At 30.7% G+C, this 12981-nt stretch overlaps 1 protein-coding gene and 1 long non-coding RNA gene across 7 annotated transcripts in view; one reads left to right on the top strand and one right to left on the bottom strand.

Annotated features, from left to right (window-relative positions):
* Nucleotides 1-12981, bottom strand: part of LRP1B (LDL receptor related protein 1B) — a 1622137-nt gene that overhangs the window by 138969 nt on the left and 1470187 nt on the right. The gene's annotated exons all lie outside the window — the stretch shown is intronic.
* LOC118613657 overlaps nucleotides 1-12981 on the top strand; it is a 54784-nt gene that overhangs the window by 31050 nt on the left and 10753 nt on the right. Inside the window, exon 1 of one of the 3 annotated variants that reach the window (XR_004955626.1) lies at nucleotides 8673-9286. The exons of the other annotated variants lie outside the window; for them this stretch is intronic. This is a non-coding gene — a long non-coding RNA (uncharacterized LOC118613657). Of the gene's footprint in view, nucleotides 1-8672; nucleotides 9287-12981 lie in introns of those variants that run through there. 3 annotated transcript variants of the gene reach the window in all.

The raw sequence follows: 12981 nt of genomic DNA, 5'->3' as shown, positions 1-12981 counted from the left end.
CCATCCTTCTTGCCTACCTGCCCTGACTGCTAATGATTACTCAGAGTCTAACGTATGCCAGTGTGTGGATTGTTGTTTTGTAATATATCCTTTTAGCCTGCGTTATATCTAACTTTAAATTTTTAAATCTGGCTTAAAATTTGCAGAAGTTCAAATATAGCATTCTGCATATCTCTGACAGTCAAGGAATGTGTTAAGATAGTCGGAATTTAAATACTGCCATTAAAATTATGGTGTATTAAACTATTTAGACAATTATTTCATTTCAGGAATTAAAGCAAACACCTCTGATACTACTACTCTATGTATAACATTAGTTTCATGGATTCCTTGCCAAGCATTGCCTGAATTATTTTTAAATATGGTTTTAAAACGTTAGAATATAAAAATGTAAGAAAAAACAGAGTGGATCAGACAAATACATCATGTGACCTACTATTATAACATTGGCCCTAGGCAATTTCCTGTGACTACAAAAGGTTAACAATTGGTACCAAATATCAATACAATCCATGTTTTTAAAAATGTTCTTCCTTTCATTTGTATTTTTTCTATATTTAAACATTTATATCATATTTTGTGTTTGAAAGAGATCTGCATTTATTTCTTAACAAGTGACAATTCATTTTTAAGATGTTCATTTGGGGCATTCATAAACAGTAACACATAAAGGTTAATTGCCTTATATAAAGTTATTCAGATTTTATGTTTTGATGTTATTAACTTTTGGATCCATAACATTACTTGTTAAATTACAAATATAAACTATACAAATTATATATACTTGTTAAAATTTCCCCTGAAGAGATATAATTAAATATATATACATATATACATATATAATTTTTAATAGGAAAAGATGTGTAAGTGTGGTCTAAAAATGTAGTTCTCAAATTGGCTACCCACGAAATTAAGCATGAGAGAGTGATGCAATTAAGTGATGTGGTAAACAAGAGATATATGAGGCTGCTATTTGGCATAACATGGCATACTGTTTTATAGAAAACTTTTATTCTTTCATATGTAGAATGTACACTCTAAAATAATGATAAAAAGTATAGTATAATAAATGCCTAAACCAATAATACAGTTTTTTATTATCATTATAAAGTATTGTATACTATATATAATTATATGTGCTATACTTTTACAGGACTGGCAGCAGAGTACACTTGTTTACACCAACATCATCAAAAACAGGTGAATAATGTGTTGCACTGTGACGTTATTACAGCTATAATGTTACTAGGTGACAGAAATTTCCAGCTCCATTATAATCAACAGAACTACCATCACATATGCAAGCCGTTTGGGACCAAAATGTTATATGGAACATGACTGTATTTGAAAACTAATTTCCTTTGTTTATCGTTTTGATATAAATTTTATACTAGTACAAAATTGACCCTCCCAGAAAGTTGGAGTAAGAGACCATAAAAGTGTAAAGCTATATGTACTATTTAGTGCCTTGGTACTTATATGTGTATAAATATTTCTGAAAAGAGATCAAAGAATTTGATGACAGTGATGCATTTGGGAGCAAGAACTGGGAAAGTGGACTGGGAGATAGAGGTGGAAGAGTGATTTAAGTTTCTCTTTATACTAAAGGGAATTCAAAGGAGCCTACAAAATCCTGGATTTATAAGTAAATTTGGGAAGGCCATAGGATGCATACTCAGTTTATATTTCTATATGTTAACAATAACCAATAATGAAACTAAAAAAAAAAAAAACTTAAATTAGTATTAATAAAATGACAAATACCTAGAAATTGAACCAATAGGATTTTCTTATTGAAAACCATAAAACATTGCTGAGAAATTATGCCTAAGAAAATGACTAATAATAATACCTAAGAAATAATTCTTAAGAAAATGTAGTCATTTTTTATATTCATAGATTAAAAAACTCAGAATTATTAATTTTTTCTCTAAATTAAACTACAGAATTAATGCAAACCCTATCAAAATTACAGCAAGTTATTTTTGAAGAAATATATTATTCTAAGATTATATTGAAATATAAAGGATCTAGAATAATCAACCAATACTGAAAAAAAAAGTTGGAGAATTTAAAGTACCTGATTTCAAGAGTTACTATATTATAGTAAACACAAAGTGCAGTGTTAAAAAAATAATAAAACCACAAATATACATATGGTTAAAAGATTTCCAAAGGCCTCAAGTCAGTTCACTGGGATAAGGAAAAGTCTTTTTTAGCAAAAATTCCTGAAACAAGTGGTTATCCATATAAAAAACTTAAATCACAACCCATCCGATTCTATACACAAAAATTAATGTGAAATGATCATAAATGTAACAAAGCTTCTAAATTATAAAACAATCATAATTTTGAAGTAGGCAAACACACAAAAAATTAACCATAAAAGAAAAACTGGTAAATTAGATTTCAACAAAATTAAAATGTTTTATTATTTTAAAAATATTATTAAGAAAATGAATAGGTAAACAATATATTTTAAAAATATTTATAATATGTATATCTGGGAAAGTACTTAGATCAGAATAAATAAAAGTTCCTACATATTTTACATATTAGCAAAATTCTTGAAAAGATACTTCACAAAGAAAATACTTGAATAGCAAGCAAAGGTTGTCAAAATCACTAATCATCAAGGTAATCCATTTCAAATCGCCATGAGATACCTGTATATACCTACTAAAATTGTTCAAATCAAACGGGCCACACTAAATTTTGATGAGACTATAAAGAACCTGGAATTCATTATTCTGTATCTTATAAACATTTATATATGCACCCTATGACTCAACAGTTTTACACCCAAGTTTTCATCCAATAAAAATGAAAACAAGTGTTCACAAAATAAATCTGTACAAGAAAGGCTATAGAAGCTTTATTGATAATAACCAATCTAAAATAATCCAAATTGGAATATATTGAAAACTCTCAGGCATTAAAATATTTGAAAACTACTCATGTTTTAAAAAAAAATAATGAATTTTTAACAAACAACTTTGAAATATCTTAAAATTTCATGCAAATAAAAAATAATAAGTGAAAGAATGCACACTTTATGAATCTGTGTATATGACATCCAAATATAAGCAGAGTAATCTAAAGTGATAGAAAAGAGTTAGTGGTTATGAAAGGAAGTGTTAGAGGCACTGACCAATAGATGGATGAGAGAATTTTCTGAGGGTTGGAAATGTTCTGGATCTTGTTTGGGGTGTCATTTATTGTATAAATTGTCAAAATTCATTGAACAGAACATTTAAGATCTAAATGTTTTAATTCAATTAAACTTCATTTAAAAATGACTTTACAATTAGAATTGCAAGAAGTTTGAAAAACCCAAACAACTATACCAATGTAAAGTATTACTTATTTAGTCCCTGAATGCACAGGTATTTTCAGAACAGAAGGGTAGTCCTAAAGAGAATTCCCGATTTAAAAACAATTTTTGGGGGGCTTCAAAATTTAAGTGCTTCAACTTAACTATAAGCCATAACTTGATAGATAGATTAGATAGATAGATAGATAGATAGATAGATAGATAGATAGATAGATAGATAGATGATAGATAGATAGATGATAGATAGATGATAGATAGATAGATAGATAGATAGATAGATAGATAGATAGATAGATAGATAGATAGATATAGGTAGATAGATAGTAGATGATAGATGATAGATAGGTGGATATATAGATAGGTAGTTCTATCTGTCTTTCTATATCTATCTATCTATCTATCTATCTATCATCTATCTATCATCTATCTATCTATTTATCTATCTATCTGTGGATTATTTATTTGGCATTTGAAGCTACTATGTATTCATTCTGTCCTAGACATTTGTTTCAGTTTGCTCATTGGCAATTATCTGTCTTCTATTTCAGGGGTAATAATTTTAGTAATGAGAGTATTGGATGTCTGAAGACAGAAAATACATTTATCTCATTCCCTATTGTGTGATGTTTCTCTGATAAAAAGGCACAGTTGACCTTGCTTCACCTAAAATGTATAACTTTGAAAGTTGAAGGTGGAACAATGTATATGATTCAAAATATAGAATATAAAAGATAGTGTTATCTAAAATTGCATTTTCTTTGGAGATACAAAGGTTTTAATATTTGAATTAAATAATACTTTTAGACTTTCTATATCACTTTTTTTTTCCTCCTGAGAAGATCCTAAATTAACATATACCACTAATATGTGTCTAGGAATGTCTAATAGTTAAACTATGTTATACATAGGTCTTTTGTACATAACATATTTATTTTTTTCTGATTAGCTCTGTGGCATAAGTCAAAATAAACAATATGTTATTGGGGAAAATGCTCAATTCTTCAATGAATATATAATATGATGCCCATTGTGTGTGTATACACACACACACACACACACACACACACACACACATATATAGAAGTTTTTGTACATTAAATATTATTAAAATAATATTTTAATGAATCAGTAGCTATTTCACCTATTGAAATTATGTACTGCTTCACTATTAAATAATGTTTTGGTCAATGTTTACAAAATGAAATACTTGTAAATTTGCCATATATTTTATTCTACTTCTGATCAGGAGAAAATGGTTTGGGAAATTTACATCTTGAGGTTACGGGACTCATCTGGCTATCAATTTGAAAACAAGTGTAAAATTATTTTGGAGCCAAGTTAGGAAGATTTTAGCTTGAGGTTTAAGAAAGTTTTGGCTTTCTGTCAGTGAATACTGTGGAGCAAACATTGCTGAAGTCCCCTCTCCCATAGTCATCAAATCTAAGTCAGTCTCCCAAAGAGCCTTGACAGCTGCAGAAACTCTCATAGGAGGTTTGAGCTTTGAAACAACTGAATCTGAGGAGCCCTTTTGAGCAATGAATGCTCAAAGACTGCAGTAATGAGACCCAGACAACAAGTGTTCCAGAGGCTTTGGGTTTGTCATCTATGCCACTGTGAAGCAGGTGTTGGTGGCCATGAATGTAAGGTAAATGGAAGAGGTGTGGAACCCGAGAGGGCCTACTCAAGAGAAGATGCTCATTTAACTGCAAAAAATATTGTGTTAATGATGTTAAAGAATACACTGAGAAACATCGCCTACGAGATTATTTTGAACACTGTGGAAAAATTGAAGGGATTCAAATCAGAATGACTGAGGCAGTGGTAAGAAAAGAGGCTTTTCTTTTGTAACCTTTGATAACTGTAACTCTGTAAACAAGATTGTCATTCAGAAGTATCATACTGTGAATGACCACATATTAGAAGTAAGGGAAGCGCTATCTAAGCAATAGGTGGCTAGTGCTTCATCCAACTAAAGAGGTCGAAGTGGTTCTGAAAACTTGGGTTGTGGTCACTGAGGTGTCTTTGGTGGGAAGGACAAATTTGGCCAAGGAAGAAACTTCAGTTGTCTAGGTGGTTTTGGTGTCAGCTGTGATGGTAGAGGATATGGTGGCAGTGGGCATGGCTATAATGAAATAATAGTGGAAGCAATTTTGGAAGTAATATAATCTATAATGATTTTGGCAATTACACACTCAATCTTCAAAGTTTGGGCCTTTGAAAAGAGGAACCTTTGGGGGTAGAAGCTCTGGGCCCTATGGCAGTGGAGGCTAATATTTTGCAAAACCATGAAACCAAAGTGGCTGTAGTGATTCAAGCAGCAGCAGTAGTTGTGGCAGTGGCAGAAGGTTTTAAATGCTGTGAGGAAGACAAAACAAAACAGAACTTAGCAGGACAGGAGAGTCAGAGAAGTGACATAGAAGCCACAGGTTACAACAGATTTGCAAACTCACCCAAGCACAGTGGTGGCAAGGCCTGGCTGCTACAAAAAGACATGTTTTAGACAATAATCATGTATATGGGCAGAAAAACAATTCCAAAACTGTATTTGAACCTAATTATATTACAGGTTATCAGGTTATTTTAGTTTCTGTTCTGTGAACGTGTAAAGCATTTCAACGAAGGATTTTAATGTTTTGTTTTTTTTTTTTTTTGCACCCATGCTCTTGAATGCTAAATGCAATAGCTGGTCATGACACTGAACAGATGTATCCTGAAATAAGTAAATAAATAAATGAATAAATGATAAATAAATAAATAAATAAAAATATTGAGAATATGAAAGTTTTGTTCTTGATAATGTGCTTTTATAATCACCACTTCAAATCTTCCATTACAGGAAGATTTGATGATTACAAACAGTTGGGTACTATGTAACAACTTTTGTTACAAAAAAGGTAAATATAGTCATAGAAACACTGAGGCAAAAAGAACTATGAGAACAGTGAAGCTGAGTTTCCATCATGGCAACTTCTTAATTCCCTATGTCCCGAACTATGACATGGAGTCAGTAGCATTGGGTGAGGACGGGAGTTAAAACTGGAGTACTTTCTTTTGTAGAGAACATCATCTTCTTTTGTGGGTGGGAACCATCTGTTAACTATCAAAACATAGTAACCTCTTTATGTAGAAGTCTTTTTTTTTTTTAAGTCAACTTTATTCAATTTTGATCTCTCACTCTAAATCTCCCTCAATGTCTCTGATATCTGTTAGCATCTTATGGAAATAAATACCTATATATGTTGCTTCACATATTGACTGGCTATGAGTTCCTCAACAGTGATGATACAAGGGAACATATTATCTTCTTTATTTTCTATAGCGGGTAGGATTTACTTACACATCCTTTATGGTTGAACCGACATGAAAATATTTATCTATTATTTATTTATTTGTTTGTTTATTTGTCTGCTTGCTTGCTTGTTTGTTTGTTTATCTATCTATCTATCTATCTATCTATCTATTTATTTATTTATTTATTTATGTCTTTGGAACTACTATTCCCACATCTAGTGAAGCTTCTACTCAGATCATTACCTTGTCTGGCAGAGGGGAGGACCATATGACCTAGCAGGGACTCTTCTCCTACACCATAGTTGGTCCATAATAGTCATGTTTTCCACGTTAAAAAGAAAAGGAAATTACAGCTTAAACTTGATAATTGATTATTTATTCATTTATATATTCTTATTTAACATTAAATGCATGGGGAGATAGTACAGGGATTGTATTGTGGCAAGGCTATGTCATCAGGAATCCAGATTTTTATCCTTTTGCTCTACCATTCAAACTAATGGTTTTCATTCTTGTTAGTCACCGTATGGTGCAAGATGACAACTAGTGCTTGAGTCATCACCTTAGAGCTAAAATGAGAAAGGACAGAAAAACAAACAAAAAGAGCCCTTTACTTTGAGAAATCTCCCTTTAAACAGTTTTTCTGGAAGTTCCACATAACACTTCTGGTTACATTTGAATGGTCGTAACTTAGTCACATGATGACACCTAGCTTCAAGGGAAGCGGGAAATGTGATGATTTATTCTGGATCACAATATGCCAACTTAAGGTTTAGGGTTCTGTTTTTAAGGAGAGAGTTAACATGGTTATAGCAATAGGCAATTTTGACTCTGTCAATAATCTAACAAGACTAATTAAAGCTATTTTAGATTATTTCTATGGCTACTGAAAGAAAGAACATTTTCCTTTAAAGATTGCAAGTATTATAACTTCAAGTTGCCATGCGTCATTTTTAAAACCACATGGAATGCATGCGTCATTTTTAAAACCACATGGAATGCACCCATTTCTGACAACAATAAAGTAAGAGCGAGCTTGGAAGTGGAGGAAAAGGATTTGGGGCTCTTCTGACCCTTTTGATACAACTTATGCTCGAAGCCAACTCTGTCCTCTCCTTGGAATTGAGGCAGATAATTTATTTTACCACTAGTGTTGAATTTAATTTACCTTCAAGAGTCCTAACTAATGCAAACAGCATACTATTTTTATTGCTTAAAGATATTATGGACTTCTAATATTAACGTTTTTATTTTTATGTACTGATTTACATAATTCCCAGACTATTTTCATTGGTTTATAATTACCTGAGAAATGTAATATTTTTCATAAGAAGCCTGAGAATCAGTCCCACTTAAAAATGACTTGCAAACCCAAGCTTTCTATGAAGATGGGAGATGGCACAAATGCCTTTTTTTTTTTTTTTAAAGCATACTTGCTACATGCTATTACAGTCTAGTGATATTATCTGGAAAGCTGCAGGCTGTCTTACATTACGAAGTGTTTGGTAGATCTGAAAATTAATTTCATGTTACATCTCATCAATAGGTAATATTCCAGAATGAGCACTTACATGTACAAGCTATTCTTCTAGGGGAAGTGGGAAGAACATATGGATGCACCAGTAGTTGAGAATAACAAAACCAGCTGCAGTTTGTCTCTATGGGGTCTTGCTACTTCTGTTTTACCTTTGAATTATTATTTTTATTTTTTACTTTTACATTATTCTTCCAGGTAGAGAAGAGAAAGGCTTATAAAGTGAAATAAATTACCAATGACATATTTTCTTTATAAAGAGGTGAATCTTTAATAAGTTAGCTCTCTAGAAGTTCCAATAATGACATTTTAAAAATTGCATGTCAATGCAATGTAATTTTCAGGGGAAATTTTTTGAACTCACATTATGCAGTTTTAGAAAGTGTCATATTACATCCTGTGATGCCATCTATTGCACTTGACATGTATTTGTGCTTTTATTTTTTATTTAGAAATTTGTATTGTAACTTTATAGTTGTGAATTGGGGGAGAAATAGTGATCATCTCATCTTTTGCCAACATATTCGGTATGTCATCTGCCAAACTCCTACTGTTCCATTTATCATTCTTTTTTCAACAAACTGTAGTCTTTTTTCCGCCTAGTTTTTTTTGAAAAATAATTGGCATGTATCATGTTAAAAATTTAAGGTGCACAGCATGATAGTTTAATTCACATATACAGTGAAATGATTACCACAATACATTCAGCTAACACTCATTTTCTTATATAGATACAATAAAAAGAAGAGTAAAAATAATTTTTCCTTGTGTTGAGAACTCCCAGGATTGACTCTGTTAACAAATTTCTTATATATCTTATAGCGGTGTTAGCTATAGTCATCATGCTGTGCATTACATCCCTAGTGCTTATTTATTTCAACCTGAAAATTTGTAACTTTTGAACACCTACCTTCCTTCAATCCCCTTGTTCCCCCCACTCACCTCTGGTAATCACAAATCGGATCTCTTTTTCTATGCATTTGAGGGGTTTTGTTTGTTGGTCATTTGTTGGTTTTTTTTTTTTTTTTTTTTAGGTGCCACATATGAAACGATCATACAGTATTTGTCTTTTTCTGACTTATTTCACTTATCATAATGCCTCAGGTCCATTCGTATTATCACAAATGGTAGGATTTCTTCATTTTTTATGGCTATTCAGAGCACATATTTGAATAATATTATTCTGTACAATGTCATTTTATTACAATGTTGATGAGATGCTGTATAAACTTAACTCATGTTTATATCAATTAGCTTATAGTAAAATTGGTTTTGTTATATATCATTTTGCGACAGTTCAATAACCTATTGACAATGTTAAGTGAGGACTTACTATATTACATTTGTATATATACAACTTCTTTATCCTTTCATCCATCAATGGACACTTAGGTTGTTTCCATGTCTTGCTATTGTAAATAATGCTGCTATAAACAAGGGGGTGCAGATAATTTTCAAGTTAGTGCTTTTGTTTTTTTGGATATATTTCCAGATGTAGAATTGTGATATCATATGGCAGTTCCCTTTTTAAATTTTTGAGGATCCTGTGTTCTGTTTTTCATACTGGCTGTACCAATTTACACTCCCACCAAGAGTGCACAAGGGTTCTCTTTCTCCACATTAGCTCATGTTTTCGATGATGACCATTCTAACATAAATGAGGTACTATCTCATTGTGATTTAATTTGCATTTCTCTAAAGACTAGCAGTGTCGATCACAGCATGTGGTCTTGACAGATAGTGTGATTGCTGTTTGTGAACCACAGATGAGAAGAACCCAAATCTCCATAATGAGAGGTACAGATAAGGTATCCCTTTTCAGAGCTACTCTTTAGCCCAGCTTACCAATTTTGGTAGTCATGTTCTAGGAATTTCACTTATGTTTCCATATCCAGCTTAGAGAAAAATAAAATAAGCCTCTTTTTTCATTTGTTCAGTATTGATTCTGTTTATTTTGAAAGCAAAGTAAAAGCAATTTGAGGCAGTTATAAAAGGTCTACCAAAATATTTTTGTATATTGATTACATTTTTCTAAGTTGTCTGATCCTGTTGATCAGTTACTAGACAATTGCTCAATTCACTTTATAATTTTGGGTGAACAACATCAGACTCTAATTTTGTGGGAGGCAGTGAGGTAGAGTGGAAAGAACCTGAGCGTTAAATTCAGAACTTGATTTAAATCGTAATTCTGGTCCTATTCATGTACAACCTAAGGTAATTATTTATCTTTCTTGTGCCTCAGTTTCCTAAAGGCTAAAAATTCATAGGAAATACGCGTAGCACAGGAACTGAACACTGGCTTAATAAATACCAACTAGCGATTAGTAATAGTAATAAGTATTAAGTAACTAGTTATTTATATAGTAATAATATTTAATAGATAATAGTAGATAAAATTTTAATAAGTAAACAATAATAAATAGTAAATAAGATTTTAGAAGATGCAAATTATAATACCAATTTTACCATCAAAATCGATGTGAGATTAGGAAGAAGAAAAATTATTTAAGATTGCTATGTTGCAGGCACTGTTTTAGGCCTTTATATTTATTATCTTATTTTTTTCAGAAAATAAATAATTTTACCACCATTTTGTTATGCATTCTATTTAGTTACATGCCAAGACCAAATATTGGTAACTTATTCAAGGTCACACGTAAGTATTAGAGTCATGTAAGACACCCAAATGCTGTGGGAAATCACATTCCCCAGCTAAAATGTTGAAAGGTTATAACATTCTTGGAATCTTTAAGCAAAAATTAGCTTTAATTTATTATCTATATATATTTTAAATTTTCATGTCTATAAAAGTTTTTAGCTTCAATTATTATTGTAATTCTTGGAAATCAACATTTTAAAAATTTATAAAAGTAACATATACTATTCATAGAAATTTAATACAATGTAATGTAGAAAAGTAGAACTAACTCATAGCCACACAACATGGAGATAAACTTCATTAAGTTTTTTTGACTATAATAATGAATAAACAATATTTTGTACACTTCATATTTCACTAAAAATTATATAGAAATGATTTTCATAGTCATTAAAAATACTTATACATACATATGTCACTTCTATGCTGCATAATAGTTATATTAGAGATATATTTTAGTTCAGCAAAATAGTCCTCTAGAATTTGGTATCTAAGGTATTAAAACCTTTTCCAATTTGAATAAAGAAGTTAATATTTGCAATAAAAATACTTTTTTTACAGTTAAGTATGTGGATATCTGTTTCAAAAGAGTCTTCTTTAATGATAGTCATCACATTTTATACTACCTTAGTAAAAGAGACAGAGTATAAGAGATAGCTAGTTGCAGAACAGATTCTCAAATTATATATGGCTATATTATGTCATGTTTGTCATTGTATATTGAACTGTGCCTATTTGAAATCTTGGAGTAGTAGGCTCCAAAAATGAAAAAAAAAGTTTTTCCACATTATTCTTATATTTTGCTGCTAGACTTATCTCTGTAGAAAAAATAATTTAAACTGTAAAGATTATAATGAATGCAGTATCTTTGGTATGGTATTGTGTGTAGGGGATGGGGGAGATTAGCAGCAGAATCAGTTTTTTTTTAAGAAAAAAATTTCTGTTTTTAAGCAACTGCTTTAAGTCATTTATCTACCTAATATGCTTTGGAAAGTACATAAATTTAGTTATGATTGTTAAAGTAAAAAATGTATTAATAAATTGAATAGCAAACCATCCAAAACACATTTTTTCTTCTTTAGCACTTATATTTTACAGTTGTTATTTGATCTAAAATTTAGTACCTTAATACTTGGAAAAGTTAAGTCTAAGATATATTTATATATACACACAAACGTCAGATATGGACGTATTTATTTATATATGTGTATATACATTTATGCATACATATATGTATCTACACACACACTTTTAATACACAAACACACATTATTTTATCACTTATTTAATACACCCTTAGTTTTTGAGAATTCTGATATTGTCAAGTTTTCTCATTAAAATACATTTATTTTGTGTAAAATTCATGAAGAATTGCGCTAAAATAGAAATATTTTAAAATTTGTTCTAGTATTGCTGGTATTTTTTAGTATTGCTAGTATCAAGTTGCATAACTTTTTCTCTTGTACCTCTTCTACAATGAATCATCTTAAATTTTATTCAAAAACATATAAAGCATTTAATTATCTCTTTGTTTCCTATCATAGCTCAGAATACTTAGTATACATCCAGAATGCAGTTTTCTTTTATTTTCTCCTCTATACCTCAAATACCTTAGAGAATACACAGTTTATATTGTACACAGTGCTTAGAAGAAATAATTGCTTTCTGTCCAGAACATAGAGACTATGAAGGAAAAGCATGTTTTCGCAACACCATTGTCCACTGGCAAATCTCACCTTCTACTAACCTAAATTCTCTTATGTAGACTCATATTTTGTTTCATATATAAAATCATTTCAGCAGCATAAATTATAGAAAGTCAGGATAATAACATTGGCTCTATTTTTAAAAATACAAATGATGAGCTGTGAAGTTATTATTGAAAGAGTCTAACAAGAGAAAGTAGAAGCAATTGTTCTAGATCACGGTGACCAATACTTGTGAGTCTTAGACTATAATCTAATATAGATATCTGGTAGGATGGCATCTTGTCCTTTACATACTTAGCCCTCAAGTTTCCCTTTTCTCATTTTTTTTTCTTTAAAATGAATTTAATGTATCTTTATATGATATCTGAATACAAAGATGTGGTTGAAAACTTGTGGTTGCAGCCAAAGTAGAACAACACATTGAGCTGTCCCCTCAAATATAAAAATGTTCTAG

This window comes from Rousettus aegyptiacus, unplaced genomic scaffold (assembly GCF_014176215.1).
Source record: "Rousettus aegyptiacus isolate mRouAeg1 unplaced genomic scaffold, mRouAeg1.p scaffold_m13_p_2, whole genome shotgun sequence".
NCBI classification, from domain to species: Eukaryota; Metazoa; Chordata; class Mammalia; order Chiroptera; family Pteropodidae; genus Rousettus; species Rousettus aegyptiacus.
The sequence above is the reverse complement of the archived record's forward strand: the minus strand, read 5'-3'. Positions and strand labels throughout refer to the sequence as shown.